The sequence below is a fragment of the Canis aureus genome, chromosome 18, assembly GCF_053574225.1.
Source record: "Canis aureus isolate CA01 chromosome 18, VMU_Caureus_v.1.0, whole genome shotgun sequence".
Classification (NCBI taxonomy): Eukaryota; Metazoa; Chordata; class Mammalia; order Carnivora; family Canidae; genus Canis; species Canis aureus.
The window spans coordinates 33,177,337-33,199,258 of record NC_135628.1 but is presented as its reverse complement, the minus strand read 5'-3'; the positions used below and the strand labels follow the sequence as shown (position 1 = coordinate 33,199,258).

Below are 21,922 nucleotides of genomic sequence, written 5' to 3'. Positions count from 1 at the left end.
ACAGGGGTTAAATAGAATGGATGTTTATCCTCTCTTCAATAGCCCCATGGTTCTTCCAAACATAAAGCAGCTTATGCAATCAATGGGAGTTCTGTGCCAAGGAGAGAGTCACAATGATTGGAAAGAAAATGAGCATCAAATTGAAATATACTCTTGTGGTTTTGATCATTTTGGTAACCATAGTGATGGAAGACCAAAATAGCACTTTAAAAATAACACTCAAAAGGAATTTTGGAGAAATTTTATTTATTGAAATGCTTGGTAAGTATAATACTGTTAATTTGGAATACCAGTATTTTTGTTGCTGAACAATTTGGGTTTTAACATATTGGCAATTTAGTTTTTCACCTTTTTCTTTCCAAAATTACAGGCAGCAACCTAACAAAAAAGGAAAACTTTTTAAAAAATATTGTATTTATTCATGAGAGACACAGAGATAGAGATAGAGACAGAGGCAGAGACAGAGGAAGTAGCAGACTCCATGCAGGGTGCCCAATATGGGACTCGATCCCAGGAATTCAGGATCACGCCCTGGGCCGAAGACAGGCACTAAACAACTGAGCCACCCAGGTGTCCAATAGGCAAAATATTTTTTAATAGAATTCAGTTATTTAAAGGAGAAAGTAAAGGTTATAAATAAAGATTACAGAAAGAGAGCAAAATATATTATTAACACAAATATATACTAATAAATCAAATTTGTTTCTGAACTTCCTGGTACTCAGAGTATAAACACATACAATTATTCTTAATCTGAAATAATGCAGGACACAAATGAGAATAATATTCTGAAACTAAGCCTGACTTTAAGGTACTTATTTAAAAATTCTGTTTTGTTTCTGTTTTTTCCTCATAAGAATCCTTATAGCAAGGAAAAGAACAAGGTTATTAACATCTGTGCTATTATTTCTTGGAGTAGAGTTAAAATGTTCATTCAAAGACATTTTTGATATTATTTAATTGTACATTTGTGATCCTGAAATATTTGCAAATAATTTAGTAAATGTCTTTTGTCTAATAATGCATTTTAAAATGAACTTGTAATTTTAAGGAATTCTGGGGATTTCAGGTTTGTGTGTGTGTTTTTCCAAGAATTTTGGGCTCAAGAGTTTCCATCATTCAAATAAGGCTGCCATGCAGATCCTCACCTGGGCCTGAAACCTAGGGTTTTATGGATTGGATAACCATTCTATTCAATACACAACTTCAGAATTTTTAAATTAGAATCATTGTAGTGTATGTAGAGTAACTGAAGCTGTTTTAAACTCCTTTTCTCAATGCTTGTTTCAATTTAATTTTGGAAAAACCCTGTGACACAGGGAAATAGGTATTTTCACCACTTTAGTAAATAAAAAATATACTAAGCCACAAAAAGTAAAAAGCAATAATGTAGCAGAGATGAAACCAGAGGTCCAGGGCTCTGATCCCACCTCTGACTCTCACCGCTTTCCACTATGTGACCCTGAGCCAGCTAGATGATACATTGAGATACAGATAAGTATATACACCTGTACATAATATGCATATATACATAGGTGTTTTTGTTTAGATAAATATACACGACTATCTTTTTTTACTTATTTTGTTTCAATTTGATTTAATGGGTTGATACCTCATTGAAATTTTTAGAAAATATTCAGAACTGTTGCTGCCTTTTGTAGAGGAGCCTAGGAACAGTATCAAACGTGATGTTTGACAGCTCAAAACTCAGTAGGAAAACCTACATACTTAGGTTCACTATATGTTCTAGTTTGCTTTGCATAGTCCAGATTTTTTGCCTATAGTCCTGGGAAATAATTAATAATATTTCTTCCACTTTTCAAAAATGCCTTGGTTTGAAAAATAATGATACAGTTTTTCTCCTAACTTTCTTAAAAACTCTGGAGAAAGGGGGGCTTTGAAAATAAGTATAGAATAGAAATTGAATCAATTCTAGAGTGAAAGAGTTCCTAAATTGTTCTTTAGGGACCAGAGATCAACCAGAACTTCTATTGCACTGGAACTTTTGAGAAGTGAAATTATTCCAATGTATTGAGCTATTTTAAACAGAAATATAGGCCAAAAACATTGTTAGTCTTTGCAAACTTTATGGCAGAAATGCCACATTTACCTTCTCTGTGGTTATTCTCCTTTCTAGCACTTTCAACATGTTGACTCTGGGTCTCATCCTGGGTAAAACCAGGCAAGGAAAATTATGACTGTTCTACTTTACATTTTACTAAATATGAGATTAAGTTAATTTTATAGGACTAGTAATTATTTAAAGAGTGAGTGTCATTTTCACTCTACGAAAGAACATGTGAATATTATTATTATTTTTTAATAAAGAGGAAAAAATAAGATGAAATAACATTTACTCTGTACTGGAAAATTCCTCAAATCATGAGACAATTTTGTTAGTTATAATTATATTATGTGATTAACTTTTTTTCACTGCCGAGATTTTCTTTAAATGATAATAATAATCTTACATATACACATGAAACCGATTAGGCAGGATTTAAAAAAAAAAAAAAAACAGAACACTTGTTTCAACAGATTTAACCATTATAGCCTCTCTGGTTTATTTACATTAGTTAGAATTTTACTTTAAACCCAAGTATAGTTTTTAAATAAATGACTAAAATCTTAGAAAAGCATCAACAAACTAATATCTAATATATTGAATTGTTTTGGTTTGCATTGGATGTAAGGATGACTAAAGAAACTAACTTCTCCACTCTCACTTAGTTCGAGCAGTCTTTGTTTTTTACTACTTACCTTGTCTTTATTACTCTAGCTTAACACCTATCCAGCTTCCAAGCCATACCTAAATTGATCCTTAAGAATAAATCTCAAATCTAATCCTGTTTCTGCTCTGCTTGAAAATCCTTTACTCCTTTCACTAATACTTTCACCATGTTGATAAAAAAGAGAGAAGAGAGATTGCACCAGTAAAAAAAAATTATTGGGAAGAGCAGAAATGATAACAATAATAATAATAACAAAAGCAAACATACCTAGCATTGTTTTTTAATTTTCCTTCTGAAAAAATGTGAAAGGAAGAGAGGAATAGTACAGAGTTCTTGGTTACACTATCTCTATCTTGCTAAATGTTAGCATCTACACAGCTTTATTGCAGTTATGTAGTTTATTATAGTTATTAACCAGGAAAAAGGCATGCTGAATGTGTTAGTTGCCTAGGGATGCCACAACAATTCTTATAGACATAAACATATACCTACCTATGACCCAATAGCTTCATCATTAGATAGTTACTAAAAAATAATAAAAGCATATAAGTACACAGACCCTTGATAATGAATGTTCATAGGAACTTTATTCATAATATCCCCAAACTTGAAATAACCTCAAAATATTAATGTCACTTGAACAATTGTAATATATTTATCAATGGAATACTATTCAAAAAGAAAGGAGCAAACCACTGGTATGTACAACATGAATGAAGCATGATGTGCATAAGATGGTCAACACAAAGTTGTATATACTGTTTGAGTCTATCATATAAAACTCAAGGTAAAACAAATCTAATATATTGTCATGAAATAGACCAGCTGTTGTCTGGGGCTGCTAGGGTGCGAGTATGGCAGAGTAATTAACTGCAAAAGAAGCACAGAATTTTGGGAAGTACTAAAAAGTTTTATATCTTGATTATGGTTATAGTTACATAGTCATTATATTCTAAAATATATGCTTAAAATATATGCATTTATTCTTTGTTTAAATTTTTTAAAAAGTTTTTTGAAATATTTTATTTATTTATTTATGAGAGACAGAGACATAGCAGGTTCCGTAAGGCGCCCAATGTGGGACTTGATCCTGAATCCTGGGATCACGCCCTGAGCTGAAGGCAGACTTCTGAGCCACCCAGACGTCCCTATATGCATTTATTCTATGCTAATTGTCCCTAAACAAAGTTGATTAAAGAAATACACAATGACAATAAAAGTTATATGAGTAAAGCTGAAGTTACAGTCCTGACAAACATAAAAGTAGTTTAATGAGATGATACTAGACAAAGGTTCAGAGCTACTATATATATTTTTTTAAAGATTTATTTATTTATTTTAAAGAGAGAGTAAGAACAGAGGGAGGGGGATGGGCAGAGGGAAAGAGAATCCTCAAGCAGACTCCTGCTGAGCACAAACCTCAATGTGGGGCTCCATCCCAGGACCCTGAGATAATGACCTGAGCCGAAATCAGGAGTTGGCTACTTAACCCTCTGAGCCACCCAGGCACCCCAGAGCTATTATATTTTTTAGAAAGAATAAAATAATATATTGTCAGGAGAAGAATAAAGGTTATTTTCAAAGATTTAGCATAAATGCACAAATGGTTGTGCTGAAGACTCTTTTTAAAAAGCTTTGTGATTAGTGTGGTTTTAAAATTGTGCTTTAATTTACATGGGGGGGGACTAGGTAAAGCTAAATGCTCTCTGATTAACTCAGGTAAAACAACTTATGAGGCTTCTTGGTGGAACACTTCAGCTTTAGAAAGGGTAAATTTACACAATGTAGTGTAAAGTGTCACTGATCTGTTTGATCCTTCTTTTACTTGGTCATATTCTTTGTTAATATTTTTTAAAATTATTTCACTTTTTCATTATAAAATATTCCAGATACCTAAAAAAAAGTACAGAGAAGACTATAACACATTTTCATTTTCTCTAGCTTTGATGAATAATATAATTTTGTCGTATTTGCTTATTTTATAATTTTAAAGAAAATGTTATAGACAAAGCCAAGGTAATTGGCCCTCTCTTGTTACTTTATTTTCTCCCAGGTAACAACAGTCTTGAACTGATAGCTATACTTTTTTCAGCATGGTTTCATAATTTATTAAATATATGTACCATGGCAATATATTTTATTGTTGTCATGTTTTTGCTGTTTACATAAGTGTAATTTGCATCTTTATTAACCTGCTTGATCTTTTTCTTTTTTTTTTTCAAGAAATACTCAGGTTGATAGATGCAGATCTAGTTATTCAATGTCCTTTATTCAGTGGAATAGTTCAGCATACCATCCTAGTCTACAACTACACCACCATTTATCATCTAGTCTTCACTTTTATTTCAGGTTCTGTCATTTTGTTGTTGTTACTATTGCTATTAAAAAGTCTCAGAAAAAAAAAAGTCTCAGTAAATATCCTTGTGCTTGTCCCTGCGTGAGTTTTTCTGCTCTTAGGATTTATACCTAGAGGTAGAATTATTTTCTTTCTTTTTAAGATTTTACTTATTCATGAGACACACACACACACACACACACACACACACACACACAGAAGCAGAGACATAGGCAGAGAGAGAAGCAAGCTCCCTGTGGGGAGCCCAACATGGGACTTGATCACAGGACTCCAGGATCGCGCCCTGGGCCGAAGGCAGGTGCTCAACCGCTGAGCCACCCAGGGATCCCCTAGAATTATCTCATTACTATTATTGAAACACTGCTATTTGAAGCTATAGATTTTTCCCCAGCTTTATTGAGGAATAATTGATAAATGTAATTTTGCATATTTACTATACAATGTGATGATTTGATATACATATGCATTGTGAAATGATTACTACAATCAAGATAATTGGTATATCTATCACCTCACATACATAGTGAAATCTTTCTATTTTTTTTGGTGGTGAGAAGGTTTAATGTTTACTCTCAGCAAATTTCAAATATATAACACCTTATTATTAACTATATTCACCATTTGTATTTTAGATCCTCAGAATTTATTCATCTTAGAACTGAAAATTTATATTCTTTCACTGACATCTCCCCATTAAAAACACTTTGTTCTTTAAAATCTAAAGACAGAAAGTCAGAGATCTCATTGCCTTTCATCCTTACCAGCCCTGGATGTTGTTAGACTTCTAAAGTTTCTTGCTAATGAGATATGAAGTGGTATCTTATATTTATTTCAATTTGCATGTCCATGATTACCAGTAAAGTAGAATATTTTATTATGTGTTTATTGGTCTTTTGGATTTCCTCTTTTGCAAACAGCCTGTTTTTAACATTTTGCCTAATATAAAAATCCACTTTTATCTTTTACTAATTTTTAAGGTTTTTTTTTTTTTTTTTGGCTTATATGTTAATGCTTTGCAGGGCATGTGCATTGTGGACATCTCCCATCAGTGGCTGTGCTTAATTTTGTGTATGGTGAGTTTTGTTATGCTGAACTTTTAAAGACAAATGTAACCAATTTAAAAGCTTTCAAAATTATTTTTGTGTATCTTATTTTTAAATTTAATGCTTTGTTTTTCACAGCCTGATTTTTAATCTGTCTGGAATTTATTTTTTTGCAAATGTTTTGAAATAGAGATCTGATTTTTTTCTATATTGATGTAATTTGTTAAAAAAACATTTAGTCTCTATGTCTTCCATCCACATCTGTCACTTATCAAGTTTATGTATATCCATAACTTGATTTCAATACTCTGTTTTCTTTCAGTGACCTTCCACCTCTCTCAGTACTACACTTTCCTTTATTCAGATTTTCCATGGATTTGTGGTGAAGGGAGGGGTGGTAATGAACTGCCACATTTCCAGAGTTGAAAATCAGGTCATTTGCAATTCATAAACAAATGCCTTATTATGCATAACTGCAAAGCAAGAGAATTCGAAGGATCCAGGAATCAGCTGTTTTAAGCGACTAAGGTTTGTTTTTGAAAAATATTTACTTCTGGAATGCAATTTGATGACGGGTTAGAAGTTCAAGAATCATATGCCAATGATATTTATGCCAATGTCCTTTATTTACTTCTCTGCTGCCCATTAGTATTTGATGCTCAACTTCACAGTCATCTATAGGCAATATGTTTATAGGAAACCACCATCTCTTTCACAGAAACCATTTATTTCCATACAGCCTTATGAGCTCTGTGTGTGTACTCATGTCCACTTCTCCCTTTCTCCTCTATTAGACTCTATTGCATATAAATAGCAATATCTAAGATATTTTACACCCTGATTTTCTTCCTCAATGATGAGGGATGGCTAATGGCTGTTGGAGAACTTAGAGTTTTACTTAGTAAACAAAAGAAGGAATGAATGGATGAATGCATGCATGCAGGCCTTTTTCTAGGTTTTCTGAGATCACCAAGTGTCAGATCAGCTAACTTCCATGAAAATTTGGGTTTAGGGACAACATTTAATTTAATAAAGTAATATGCACGTGAAGAATCTTAGGTAGTTCTTTTAATACGTTCCTTACGGTGACTTAGATCTCAAATAACCTACATAACAGGTGCATTATGGTGAAACCTCAAGTCAATATTTTTATTTGTTTGCCTGTTATTATTTGTTGCTTTCATGTGTTTCTTTTTTTTTTTTTCTTTCATGTGTTTCTAATGAGATAAATTAAAATACACTACACCAGTATTTGGGATTGATACCATCACTAAGTTATCTGTGTTCTGTGTATTTTTGTTGTTTTAGTTGCTGTTTAGAAGTAATTGAAGATATAAAAACTTAACCTTGATTAAAAAAAGATAACTCAGTTATCTCCTACATTAAAGCAACATGAAATAATTTTTTTTCCACTCTGACTGGCAATATCTTGCTTTCTTCTGCAAGAGAACTCCATGATATGAAAACTGGTACTGCTACTGGACCAGCAGAAAAAACATGTTTTTTCAAGTTAGTCTTTGGTAGCTATTTATTTATTTATTTATTTATTTATTTATTTATTTATATTTTAAAATATTTTACCTATTTATTCATGTGAGACAGAGAGAGAAAGAGAGAGAGAGAAAGAGAGAAAGAGAGAGGCAGAGACATAGGCAGAAGGAGAAGCAGCCTCCCTGTGGGGAGCCTGATACGGGACTCAGTCCCAGGACCCCAGAATCATGACCTGAGCTAAAGGAAGTTGCTCGACCACTAAGCCACACAGGTGCCCTCAGTAGTTCTTTTATATGTCTCGTAGTTTCAGGACAAAAAGCCAATATTAGAAAATAGTGGTGTTTTGTTTTGGTGTGTGGCAATACCGACACTGTTACTGTATGTTGAGTTCATTAATCAAGATATAGGATCCTGTGTATATGCTTAACTTTTCCTTTTTTTGATAGCAATAATTTGGAAATTGGGACTGCCAGCAAAATGCCTATTACCTCCAGCTACTTTGAAAAAAAAAAAACAAGCAAAAACCCTCAGACTATAAATAAAAGTACATATCATTAAGAAGTGCACCAGACCTGGTGTCTCTTGTGTTGTGAACAGATGCTGGGTTTGTCTGCAGAAATAATACTGTAGGTACTCCGACTTGATATGTTCACCTCTTGTTGACTGTTCTTTCACCTCTGTGCTGTTGCTTCAGGTTACCACCTGTTCTTCCTTATTTATGCCTGCTGCTTCCCGGGGCTGTCCTCTCCACTTCATGGTCCACATTCATGATCTCAGGTACCACTCTTGGGTATACCTCTCTCCCAAGTCAGCTGTTGAAGGATTGAATTGCCAGAGTGTGGTGGAAAATATTAACACTTTGTGAATGTTAACTCTTACCTGGTTTTCTTTACCTCTGCCAGGAACAACTAAATCATCACTTAAGCTTTTTCTGATCCCTAGAACCAAACCTACTTGTAAGCCAGAAACAGCTATAAAACTTAAATTCCACCCAGTGGGGCTCAGTAACCTACATCTGGGATAGTTGTGAATTTGCTCATTTGTCTGATCAAAGTGCTCTGGCTAGTTCCTCTCTGGCTGAATGTTGTCTTAATGACCTACCAAGTACCACATGGCACCTCTGAGGCAGGCTTCTATTCTTGGTGGTAAAGCAGAGTGCTAGCTGGTATTTGGGGGTCTTAGTCCCTCTCCAGAGCACCCTGGTATCTGGAGCCTATTTCTTGCTGAATTTCCTACTGTCATGATCCACCCACCAAGTGCTTGCATGAAATTCCATTTGCTACTTGTCAGGGGTTGGTAAGTCTCATTGTAGGTCACAGTCATATGTCTTTTTTCTTGGCCTTTCCAGAATGTCTGCTAAAGTGAAGTGTACCATGGGTGGCTAGCTTCCAGGGCCTGGCTAAGTTCACTTCATCTTCCCTAATCATGGCTGCCTGTAGGTTCCTCATGCAGTGGAGTCAGGAGGGGGTTGGGTGTTGACTGGAAAGGGCTGTGCATGTTTTCAGTTCTGTCCAGGCAGAAGAAATATCTTTTTTTTTCTGTGTTCATTCAGATGAGGTATGATTTCCTAATGTTTCCCATTGTGCAGGAAAGGCGCTGGTAGCAGCCCACAAGCTGTTCTGCTTCCCCAAGGTTTCTGCCAACTATTGTTTCAGTAGCTTTCTCAGATTTGTTATCATCTCAGCACAAATTTTTTCTAAGATATAAATTAAATTTATTTTTTTAACTTTTATCCCCTAAGTTGATTTTTCTTAATGATGAAAAAAGAGGAAGCACAGAAATACTCACTCTTGCTCCATGTCATTTTCCTTGTAGCTCATTAGCTATAAAAAGTTCACAGAACAATGTGAAATGGAAATGCATGATCATTCTCTTTTGTTGTGGAGGCAGGCTGGGGTGAAATGAACCCCTCCAGTTAGGAGTAACATATGGTGGTAAGGAAGAGGAACTTCGCAAATCTTGGGAACATGAGAAAAGAAAAAGAAAGAGAAAGAAAGAAAGAAAGAAAGAAAGAAAGAAAGAAAGAAAGAAAGAAAGAAAGAAAGAAAGAAAGAAAGAAAGAAAGAAAGAAAGAAAGAAAGAAAGAAAGAAAGAAAGAAAGAAAGAAAGAAAGAAAGAAAAAAGAAAGAAAGAAAGAAAGAAAGAAAGAAAGAAAGAAAGAAAGAAAGAAAGAAGAAAGAAAGAAAGTTGGACAACCAAGGAAGCCAACTAGAACTAAAAATGGTGGAAATCTACACTGCTTCACAACTCCACCTTCCAAGTTCATTCATCTGGCTCCATGGAGATTTTAGTCCCATGATCCCCAACTCCTGCCAAGTATTATCTCCTAGCTGCCTCCTCACTGAAGAGCTCCTTGTCCTGGAGGTAATAGAGATTCAGCAAGGACTGGGGTTGGAGGCATCCCTAATTACAGTGATCCTCATCAAGATCTGACTCTTCAAACTAAAAAATACAGTATCTCATCTTAGTTCGCATCTTCCTAAGACTCAAGATAAAAATACTCTCTGGTTTAGAACAATTTGAAAGCTTCACATTTATATTAAAATGAAATTCATGCTTTGACATTGCAATTGCAATGTTCTGTAACTAAATAATTGTTTAATTTTTTGCCTCCTTGACAGAGATGCAAGAAGCAGGTAGGTGAGACATGGTTTCATTTCCCATTGTATCTTCAATAGTAAATATGCACAGAAAGACGGAAACAAGCAAAGAAAAGAGAATTAGCTAACAGATATATTTTTTATCCCACTATAAAGATTAGAGAAGCAAAAGCTCTGACTAGTTTCCTCTAGCAGAGTTGTTTTTACTTGGGATGTGTATGGGAACAATGACGGGATCTTACATATGCTTATGTAATGCTTTCAAACATGGAATAAATTGATTTTGGCAGGATAATCTGGGAACTAAAACTTGTGCATAATGTTATTTTTATGGTAATATCCGTAGTGATTTTTAGACATATGAATGCCAATCCTTCAAATGTGGTCTCTTTTGTAATTGATGTACAGGCAATGTCTTGTTAGAAAATAAGAAACCAGAGATTTAAGACTAGAAATTGGTTCCAAACATGACAAAAGCTCTGGAGAAGTAAATGGGAGGTGTGGTTGGGGGACTTGAACAGCCAAAAAGGGGCCACTGAGAAGCATATAGAAGAGGGTGTTAGCCAAAGAGAAGGAAGCCAAGACTACTTCTGGGATTAAACTCATAAACTCACACTTACTACTCATCCTGTAGAAGTGCTGTTGTTGCTTTTATTGTTGCTCTCAGAGTTTTATTGTTGTTACTAAATGCAAACAGCCTCCTGATGTTGCTGAACCAAGAATTCTACTTCTAAAGCCACCCTTCACCTAGTTGTTGCTAGACCCACAATTGCCCAGTATACACTGTACTTCTCCATTGCTGTTGCTCCTGCTGCGAGAGCTGGGGAAAGCAGAGCAAAGAATAGCTCCTCCATTCTTACCTCCAGGGTCCCTCATTGTGAAACCTAACTGAGAGTTAGCTAGCAAACATCTGGGAAAGATAAGGAGGGGGACACTGAAGAACAGATATCTAGATGAGAAGCAAGGGACACCTAATGTGTACAGTCTTGCAACTGTGTTCATTGGACGGTTTCCTATATTTAATTTTGTTAGGAAGTTTTTTATTCTAATTTTTCCAAGATGAAACATGGATCCTAGATGTTGATTGGAAGATGGATTATTTTATAGAGGTGCTGCTGAGCATTCAAAATACCATGTGTACTTAGTAGGTTTAATCAGTAGAGTTGTCTGATGCTAGAGGAAATAAATAATCTCTGAAGTCTGACCTTGAGTGTGAACACTGGAAGGGGTTTACATTAATATTTGTATATAGTAATGTGGTCTTGCAGGGGACTCTCAGCTAGTCCATATAGTCAGCTCCATTGTATTTTATATATCAGAAGTCATCTGGAGTAATATCTGAAGAAAAATTGAAAGCTCTCATCAAGTTTGGTGATGTGTAATCTAATTTGTGAAGAAAAAAATGTGAGAGAATACAATAATGAGAGAAAAGCTAAAACAAAAGCAAAGAATTTTTAATGATGATATTCATTCTCTACTCAAGATAATAGATAAAAGAAGGTACCTCACAGCTAAGACGCAATTTTGCTACAATTTCAGGTTATTGTTTCTCATATGAATTCCAGTGAGACTGTCATTGGGTAACACTAATAAAACCTTGCCTAACAATTAACTAATCTAGTGCAACAGTAGCAGAGGATGTGGTGGGTAGTCATACTGTTTCTGTGTCCAAGTCTGGGCCTCCCTAGGATTGGTTCAGATAATTGGCTTGTAGGCAATTCTCAGTCTTTTCCAAATAATAATAATAATAATAATAATAATAATAATAATAATAATTTAATTCTTTGAAGAAAGAAAGGATAGTTTATGTGTTTCTTAATTTCTTTACAATCGTGCTTGCATAAATATAGATGTTACTTCAATTATCACATCAATTACCTCTGAAATGATATCCAAGATTCTAATGCATCCCTTAATATTCATAAAGACATCGCACCTGTTGGATTCTTCTGTCACTTAGTGAGTATATACGAGCATATCATGGAAATTATTCACCAAGTTTGCAGTGGCCTCAACCATCATAACATCTCTCTCTTACACCTGTCCAGAGTTTAATAAAACTCAAGTGCGGCTCCTTAAAAATGAAGAAAAACTTTGTGTATGGTGAAAGAGAGTGGTCTAGTTTCATTCTTCTGCATGTGGATGTCCAATTTTCCCAGCACCATTTATTGAAGAGACTGTCTTTCTTCCAATGGATAGTCTTTCCTCCTTTATCGAATATTAGTTGCCCATAAAGTTCAGGGTCCACTTCTGGGTTCTCTATTCTGTTCCACTGATCTATGTGTCTGTTTTTGTGCCAGTACCACACTGTCTTGATGACCACAGCTTTGTAGTACAACCTGAAATCTGGCATTGTGATGCCCCCAGATATGGTTTTCTTTTTTAAAATTCCCCTGGCTATTTGGGGTCTTTTCTGATTCCACACAAATCTTAAAATAATTTGTTCTAACTCTCTGAAGAAAGTCCATGGTATTTTGATAGGGATTGCATTAAACGTGTATATTGCCCTGGGTAACATTGACATTTTCACAATATTAATTCTTCCAATCCATGAGCATGGAATATTTTTCCATCTCTTTGTGTCTTCCTCAATTTCTTTCAGAAGTGTTCTATAGTTTTGAGGGTATAGATCCTTTACATCTTTGGTGAGGTTTATTCCTAGGTATCTTATGCTTTTGGGTGCAATTGTAAATGGGATTGACTCCTTAATTTCTCTTTCTTCAGTCTCAAAATGGATGAAAGATCTAAATGTGAGACAAGATTCCATCAAAATCCTAGAGGAGAACACAGGCAACACCCTTTTTGAACTCGGCCATAGTAACTTCTTGCAAGATACATCCACGAAGGCAAAAGAAACAAAAGCAAAAATGAACTATTGGGACTTCATCAAGATAAGAAGCTTTTGCACAGCAAAGGATACAGTCAACAAAACTCAAAGACAACCTACAGAATGGGAGAAGATATTTGCAAATGACATATCAGATAAAGGGCTAGTTTCCAAGATCTATAAAGAACTTATTAAACTCAACACCAAAGAAACAAACAATCCAATCATGAAATGGGCAAAAGACATGAACAGAAATCTCACAGAGGAAGACATAGACATGGCCAACATGCACATGAGAAAATGCTCTGCATCACTTGCCATCAGGGAAATACAAATCAAAACTACAATGAGATACCACCTCACACCAGTGAGAATGGGGAAAATTAACAAGGCAGGAAACAACAAATGTTGGAGAGGATGTGGAGAAAAGGGAACCCTCTTACACTGTTGGTGGGAATGTGAACTGGTGCAGCCACTCTGGAAAACTGTGTGGAGGTTCCTCAAACAGTTAAAAATATACCTGCCCTACGACCCAGCAATTGCACTGTTGGGGATTTACCCCAAAGATACAAATGCAATGAAACGCCGGGACACCTGCACCCCGATGTTTATAGCAGCAATGGCCACGATAGCCAAACTGTGGAAGGAGCCTCGGTGTCCAACGAAAGATGAATGGATAAAGAAGATGTGGTTTATGTATACAATGGAATATTACTCAGCTATTAGAAATGACAAATACCCACCATTTGCTTCAACGTGGATGGAACTGGAGGGTATTATGCTGAGTGAAGTAAGTCAGTCGGAGAAGGACAAACATTATATGTTCTCATTCATTTGGGGAATATAAATAATAGTGAAAGGGAAAATAAGGGAAGGGAGAAGGAATGTGTGGGAAATATCAGAAAGGGAGACAGAACGTAAAGACTGCTAACTCTGGGAAACGAACTAGGGGTGGTAGAAGGGGAGGAGAGCGGGGGGTGGGAGTGAATGGGTGACGGGCACTGGGTGTTATTCTGTATGTTAGTAAATTGAACACCAATAAAAAAATAAAAAAAATAAAAAAAAATGAAGAAAAACTTTTATCATTAGCTTCCTAGATACTAACTTGATTTCCATCTTTATTTCCAGGGAATTGTCTGGTTTGGTTTTCTAACAGGATTTAGTCTTGTGTCTACAGATGGAGGCTTGTCAGTCACTAAAAAGGGGAAACTGAAGCACTTAGAATTGTGGACAGTTTTATCAAGTGCCTAAGACCAGGAGTTTGAATAGAGGCAAATTGACTCTTGTATCTGGAAACTTAATCTTTTCTATTTTCTTAATCCCCTTGCTTTTTGTGGTATGAGGTTGTTGGTTAATAACACAGAAATCTGATTGCCAGAATTTGAATATTCTATATATAAGGATGTATAACCTCAGAAAGTTAAGTTCCTCTGTTTCAAGAGTACTTTATTACTATGTATTTATTATGTATTTCACTATTAATTTATGCTTCTGATTTCCTGCATTGATTTTAAGTTTTCTTCCATTTCTTTGTTTGTTGCTCCTTCTCCTTTCTGCTGTTCCTCATGTAGGTCTGGTCAATTGTATTTACTTTAAATTTAGTCAGTAGTGCCCATTCTTTTATTTACCTTCTTCTCCCAATGCCTCTTTCTCTGTCTTTCTCTCCTTGTGCTTTCAGCCCTCTTTCTTCTTTTCCTTCTTGCTCACTGTGCTCTAAACTCTAAAGCCACACTTTTACTAGTCCTAGTCTCCAAGGTGGTGCTTACTTAAAAGAAAATGCAAACATGAGTTGTCCATCTTGTTTACTGTCATGTTAATTCACCTTTGTAAAACAGATCCTGTATTTCCTTGACTGGTGAATAAGAAAAACCAGAAATACCAGTACAGACACTGTAAGTGCTCAGTCTGATGATTTCATGAAACTGATCATCCAGAGATGCATTTCTAGTGAACCCAGTCTATAGCTTCAGAGAACATTGCTCACTTATGTCAGTGAGCATCTTTTATTAGGGCTGGTGCTTTTCAAAACTGAGGGAGGAAGCCTCTACCGGGGAGACTTTTGAGGATTATAAATGAGGAAATGAATGAAAAGAAAGCAATGGATGAAAAGAGTGTAAGAATATGTCAAGACTAATCTTATAAATAAGGAGGGAAGAAAACTTTCTCCAAAATGGGAGGAAAGAAGAACAGGATGAAAGAGAATCAAGTAGAAGTGCAAGGAGTACACGTACACTAGAAATGATTTATGATTTGTAACCTTGATCTTTTCAATAAATGGAAGGTCATTTTCTAACTGAGTTGAGATTACTGCTTGATGGAGACATTTTTTTTTTCTTTTTAAGTACATGATCATGGTATTTCCCATCTTCCCTTAGTAAATTTACACTTTTTGTGGAATCTGTTGCTTCTTTGGTGAATGGATTGTGACAAACGCGAGCACAGAGGCATCTCTGATTTTGCATTGCAGCTGTTCAGGCCACTTAATGGTGAGTTCAGCAGAAGGGTCTGGCAGTTGCATCCTCTGGGCAGTGGAAAAGCCCATTTTTATGCTGCCAGAGTACAGTTAGCATCCTTAAGAGAAGATTGGTGATGGATTTAAGGTTGGAAAACTTTGTTTTGTAACCCTATTCAACAGCTTATCATAATCCAACGTAGGAAGATTTATTTTGACAATCTTTCAGCATTTAATAAAATTGCCTTACAAAATATCCTTGTTATATTTTCTGCTTTATCTTCTTAAATTTTTTGGCCTCCCATGTTACCAGGGTTTAGAGTCTAACTTTCTAAATCTTCATTACTTTTGCCAAGGGAAAAGAGAATTTTAATTAAGAGCTTTTCTCCTCCTCAACCATAGCATATTGAGTTTCTTTCTTTTTTTTTTAATTAGGAAGAAGAAACAGCACTTTTTCTATCTTTCTGTATCAGATATACTTTAAAAAATTGTGTTAGCAAAAATATCACTATTTTTCTGGAAAAAAGAAACAAGGAAAGATGGGGTGGCCAACTGCAGATCATTTTGCTGAAGTTTTCAGTTATGGAATCTCCCTGGCAAAAATCTCTTTCCCCCGGATTCCAAACATAAAATTGGATGATACTTGTGAGCTTCTTTCAGTGATCACAGCAAAACATCAGTGGCCAAAATTAAACATATCCCTGTCCCTTTGTGCTGTAAATAGTCAACTGCCCTGCTTTCTAGTTTTCAACACTTAATTATTTTTAGTGTAAAGTGAATGAGTACAATCAAGGTAACTCAATAAACAGATGTTCAATAGCTTCAAGAAGCATATTAATAGTTTCCCTTTTTACTTTCTTAAATTAATCCCTGAATCTACTAATTTCATGAATTCCCAATCAGTGATCATCATTTTACTTGTTTATTCTAAGCATCTGATGAACTATCCTTTGTGCATAATATTTTTGTATTAGTGACAATTTGTTGCAGTATTGAATACAATAGAAGGTCCAGGACAAACAGTTTATATAAGGATGCCAATGCTGTGGTGGTAAACAAAGATAAACCAGGTTTTGTGGGATCCAAGGAATAAGACCTCAAGGGGCAACAGGCACCAAAGTCCCAAAACTAGAAGTGGAGTTAGGAACCAAGAGACTGGGGACATATAGCTGTAGCTAATCTCCTGGTCTCCATTCTCCCAGGCACAGTGGGGTTTGTAGCTAAGAAGGGGATATCTTGTTCTCTGTTCTCATAGCTTTTTTGCAACTCATAGCTCATACCTATTCATGACATCAGTTGTTTCAGGACCCAACAAAGCTTCTGTCTCTGAGGGCTTGATCTGCTTATCTTTACATCTTCAGTTCCCACTAATTGTTTAAATTTTCTGCTTCAAAGTTGGACTGGGGAAAGAATTTGATGGACCTGGCCTCTTAACACTGGCTTTACAGAAAGCAGACTGGGCCACCTCTAAGGCTCTCTTCCCGATCATCTGTGGTCACGGAAGATAAGAGCTCCAGATATGGATGATCTAAGGGATGATTCCAGCCTTTCTTCAACTAGTTCAGTTGGGCATTCTTCCCATACACTTAGTTTAAACTACTCTTTCTGAGGTTATGAACCACCTCCATTTGCCAAAGAAAATGACCACTTTTCATCATTCCTCATAATTTTGGCTCTTTCACCAACAGAAAATTAGTTGACCCTTACATTTTTGCTGATTTTTTTCTCCTGTTTTTCAAGACTCCACACTCTGCTGTTTTTCCTCCTACATCTACTTTAGCTTGGTCTCCTTTACTAGGTACTCCTCCTTGGCTTAACCTCTAATACTCAGACCTCAGGCTTAGTCTTAAACTCTATATTCTTCTCTAACTCTACTCTCTTTTTTGAAAATTCTCTGGCTTTAAGCAACATTTATACTGACAAATAATTGTATGCTTCTAGCTGTATACCTCTAGCTACTGCCCTCAGTATCAAAGTCCAATTGGATATAGTCACTTGAATTCCAGTAGGGCATTTCAAGCTACATAGATCAAAACTGTGCTCTTGATGCTACCCCAAAACCTGTTCTACCCAGATGCCTGAGCCCAAAACAAAGAAATGAAACACACACACACACACACACACACACACACACACACACACACAAAGAAAACAGTCTTGATTCTTTTCTTATTCAATATGCAATCAATCAACAGGTGCTATCAGCTGTGCCTCCAAAATTCTTGGGCTTCTCTCCATTTCCACCACTGCCCGTTAGCCTGAGAAACCATTATTATTAACCTTACTTAGTGTTGTAGAGTTTTAACTAATCACTCTTTCCCCTTACAACACATGTTCTGTAGTCCCAGTAATAATTTAAAAATGACAATCAAACCATATCACTGTCCTGCACAAAATCCTCCACTGGCTTTTACCTACACTTAGAAAAAAAAAATCCAAACTCCTTAGCATGCTCTACAAGGCCCTGTATTATTTGTCTTCTGACTACATTTCTTACCTCATATCTATTCAACCACATTTTTCCTTCCTTCCTTCACTTCCCTTTTCTGTTTTTCAGTTGGAGCAAGTTTATTCCTGAGCCAAAAGCCTTTCCACTTTCTGAACCGTTAGATCTTCTGTAATGTCTTCAAATAGTTGGCTGCTTTTTCCAATCAGGTCCAGCTCAAGGGTCACCTCTGGAGAAAACTTCACAGAACATCCAGATAAATTAGCCACACCTTTAACTTTGTAGAAGAACTTGTTTTCTGCACTTTAGGTGATGGACCTTGAGGGCCATTGTATTTTAGATATCAAGAAAAACATGACAAATGTGACTTTATTTTGGAGTCATAGGATGGTGAAATCTGGAGAAAATTTAATTACACTTTGAGTTTGTATGTAATGTACTTTTTATCTAAACAATTTAATTTAAATAGTAATATAACAGTGTTTCAAAACATGCTTCAGTTTGCTTTATATTCTTGGAACTCCTTCAAATTTTACATTTTGATATTCACCAAGTTTAGCCATCAGAGGAGTTCACTTTCTTTTTTTTTTTAAGATTTTATTTGTTTATTCGTGAGAAACACACAGAGAGAGAGAGAGAGAGAGAGAGAGGCAGAGACAAAGGCAGAGGGAGAAGCAGGCTCCCTGTGGGGAGCCTAATGTGGGACTTGATCCTGGGACCCTGAGATCATGACCTGAGCCTCAGACACTCAACCGCTGAGCCACCCAGGTGCCCCATGCTACTACCATACTACTAATAGTGAAGATTAATTAGTGTTGCCTCTGAGATTGAAGTTTGAAGTAGAAGGAAAACAATTTTCATCCTGTTTTTGTGGGCGGCTGCTCTTCGTCTTACCCCTCCTTCATCTTCCTTATCCCCCCTTCTCTTTTTTCTTTTCCTTGCTTATGAAATAATTTTATTTTCTGGATGTTTTACTTACTAAATATGTTTCCAAATTCTGGTCTTATATTTATTTTTTGCAGAAACATCTCGCTAATTTTCTCTTAGTGGATGTTATTTAAGATAATCTACAAATACATTGTTTAAAGTAAACAAGACAGGGATGCCTGGGTGACTCATGGTTGAGCACCTGCCCCTGGCTCAAGGCGTGATCTGTGGTCTCAGAATCAAGTCCCACATCAGGTTCCCTGCCTGGAGCCTGCTTCTCCCTCTGCCTACGTCTCTGCCTTTCTCTCTCTGTGTCTTTCATGAATAAATAAATAAAATCTTTAAAAATAAATAAAATAAACAAGACAGACACTTGAATCACTAAGCACATTTTAGTATTGTGTCCTTTATAAGAAATGGATAATACTTTATAATTTAATTTAATTCTCAGGTTTTATTTGACTTAGTTCTTTTGGTTTAAAAGAAATTAATTTTTTTAAAGATTTATTTATTTTAGAGAGAGAGCAGGGAGAGGGTCAAAGGGAGAAAGAGAATCCCAAGCAGACTCCCCATTGGGCATGGAGCCCCCACATTGAATTTGATCCTATGACCCTGAGATTATGACCTGAGCTAAAATCAAGAATTGGATGGATGTCTAACTGACTGAGTCATCCAAATATTTTTTACTTCATACTGGAGCTGGTTATGAAATGTGATGTTTGTTTAATTTCATTTTTACATGGATATGACCATGACTGGAAAACCAAAGAGCCATTCTGAATGAAGAAAAAGTTCAAAACATTAGATAATTGGCACTTTATCATTGGAGAATATTAAAGTGGATCCAGGTAATAGCCTTTATGCCCATGTGTCTTCTAATATCCTCCATGTGCTTATGTGGTTAGGATAAAAAAGAGAGGCCCCATTTATATGATTAACACTGTTCTTTATTCTGCTGTTCCCAGGTTTATTTCTGCCTCTGTCTCAGGAGCTGAGCCTTGATCATTATAGTTTCCAGGCTTCTTTGTTCTCTGGTTTCTGGCTGGGTTGAGTGAGAAATAGCAGGAAAAGAGGAAGGCAAAGGCCAGGCTACTCTATCCTTTCCCTTCTTAAGGGAGCATCTCTTCCACAGGATCAACTTCAGTGGGTCAGCCTTTTTCTGTTTACCCAAATTACTTAATCTAGACCCATCTTGCAGAATGGCTCTACCTCCTGGGTTCCGGTAATGCTGATGCCTGCCTATGTCCCTAAGAATATGGGCTTCTTTATGCACTTCCTGCTCTCTGGGCTATCTCATTATCCAGAGGGTTTGTTTTATTCTGTTTTGTCTTGGTTAGGTCTTCAAGAAACTTTAACCTAACTTTCCATGTTAAGGTTGCTTTATGCAATAACCTAGTGGCCCATGGCCTCCTTGGCTTCATGAATCCTGAATAATAGGAGTACTTAGTGGAAAGAATAATAACCAAGTCATATTTTATTTTTTTAAAAAATATTCCATTCAGCGCCTTTGAAGTTTAGTTGGGTAATTGTAAATGGAGTAAGTAATAGCCCCAAATGTAGAAATTTACGATAGACACTGAAGCTTAAGGACAAGTTCATTCACAGTGTTTTTCTTTTTGTTGGATAGTAAATAAATATCTCTTCAGCACATTATTTCCCAAGCTTAAAAAAAGGACAATTCTAACATTGTTTTCTCGAGTTTGGAAAATTACCTTGATACTGTTTTTTTTTTTTTTTTTTTCCCAAGAGAATAAGCAACTATTAGTTTATTTTGAAGAATTCTCTGCCAATTTTTGAAATTTTGATGCTTACTTTTTCTTAAATTAGCTTTTCTTTATAGTTTGAGATTAGTTAACATTTAACCTTGTGTAAGTTTAAGGTATACAATGTATTGACTGATTAGATATTGCAGTATAATTACCACCATAGCTTTAATGCCTCTATCACATCACATCATTATTTCTTTTTTTGGTGTGGGGTGAGAACATTTAGGATCTAGGCTCTTAGTAATTGCAAAGTATGTAATACAGTATTTGTAAAGACAGCTTTGCACCAAAATTTCTATGTGGTTCTTATTTTTTAATGCATACAGTTTTCAACATGTGTTAGCATCTCATTTCTGTAATATTTGGTATTATCTGTGACTCAGGGCTGGAGCTTGTTTAATCAGACATGAGAGAGTATGATTAGTACCTAAGTTGGGGGGGGGCAACCTAAATATCTTTGTATAGTAAGTATCATTACTTTGTTCATTAGGATATTTCAGTAAATAACATATCTCTTAAAAATAAATGAGGTACTTTGGAAGATATCTTAATAACATCATACCAAAAGCTTTATTAAAATTAGAAAACTATAGAAATGTGAAGAGAAATTGTAATATAAGATTTATCAGAGCAATGTAGATAAGCTCTCTTTCCTTAAGGGAACATCTCTTTCTGGAGAATTGAGATAAAAGTAAATTAAAAAAAAAGTAAAAAAAAATTTCCATACCATAGTAAAGTGTCAAAAATGTTGCAATAAATGTATTTTTATAAATAAATATGTAATAAATATTAAAAGTAGAATTCAATATTAGGAATATCTCCATTGTCATGATTATTAATTGTTCTCAACATTTCAAGTGTTCAAATCATGGTAGCAATTTCCCATTGAGAAAAAGATTTTGAAAAGCAAATTGTGAAGGAAAAGAAAAAAAGTAGAACAGAAGATCAAAGATAAGCTTTAAAATCTTTATGAGAAATACTTGTTAATCCTTTATTTCGAGAGTGTTCTATTCTTATCAGTTCCCACAGGCCACAAAAGTAAATATTAGCTATGCTTAAAAAAAAAAAGACAAACTATTTAATGTGTTAGCCTGCACTAATCTCCACCAAAGGAATAGTTATTTAATAGGGAAAATGATTAAGGCTGCTTTTCAGGGGAGGTGGCCCTGGGTTGCAGTAGAACTTTGGAGGGTGTGGCCACGAAGGGATGGGCATCCCAGGAAGCAACAGATGCCCAAGATGCTGGGGGCAGGCCACACAGCTGCAGAAAGAAGAGGGGGAG

General features: G+C 35.6%; 1 long non-coding RNA gene across 11 annotated transcripts in view; it reads left to right on the top strand.

Moving 5' to 3' along the window:
- LOC144288827 (uncharacterized) overlaps positions 1–21,922 on the top strand; it is a 369,517-nt gene that overhangs the window by 337,507 nt on the left and 10,088 nt on the right. For 8 of the 11 annotated variants that reach the window (XR_013356829.1, XR_013356831.1, XR_013356821.1 and 5 more), the window contains 3 exons: positions 6,108–6,161; positions 8,317–8,399; positions 9,438–9,608. The exons of 1 other annotated variant lie outside the window; for it this stretch is intronic. This is a non-coding gene — a long non-coding RNA (uncharacterized LOC144288827). Of the gene's footprint in view, positions 1–6,107; positions 6,162–8,316; positions 8,400–9,437; positions 9,609–21,922 lie in introns of those variants that run through there. 2 more of the 11 variants (XR_013356825.1, XR_013356822.1) reach the window with 2 other exon arrangements.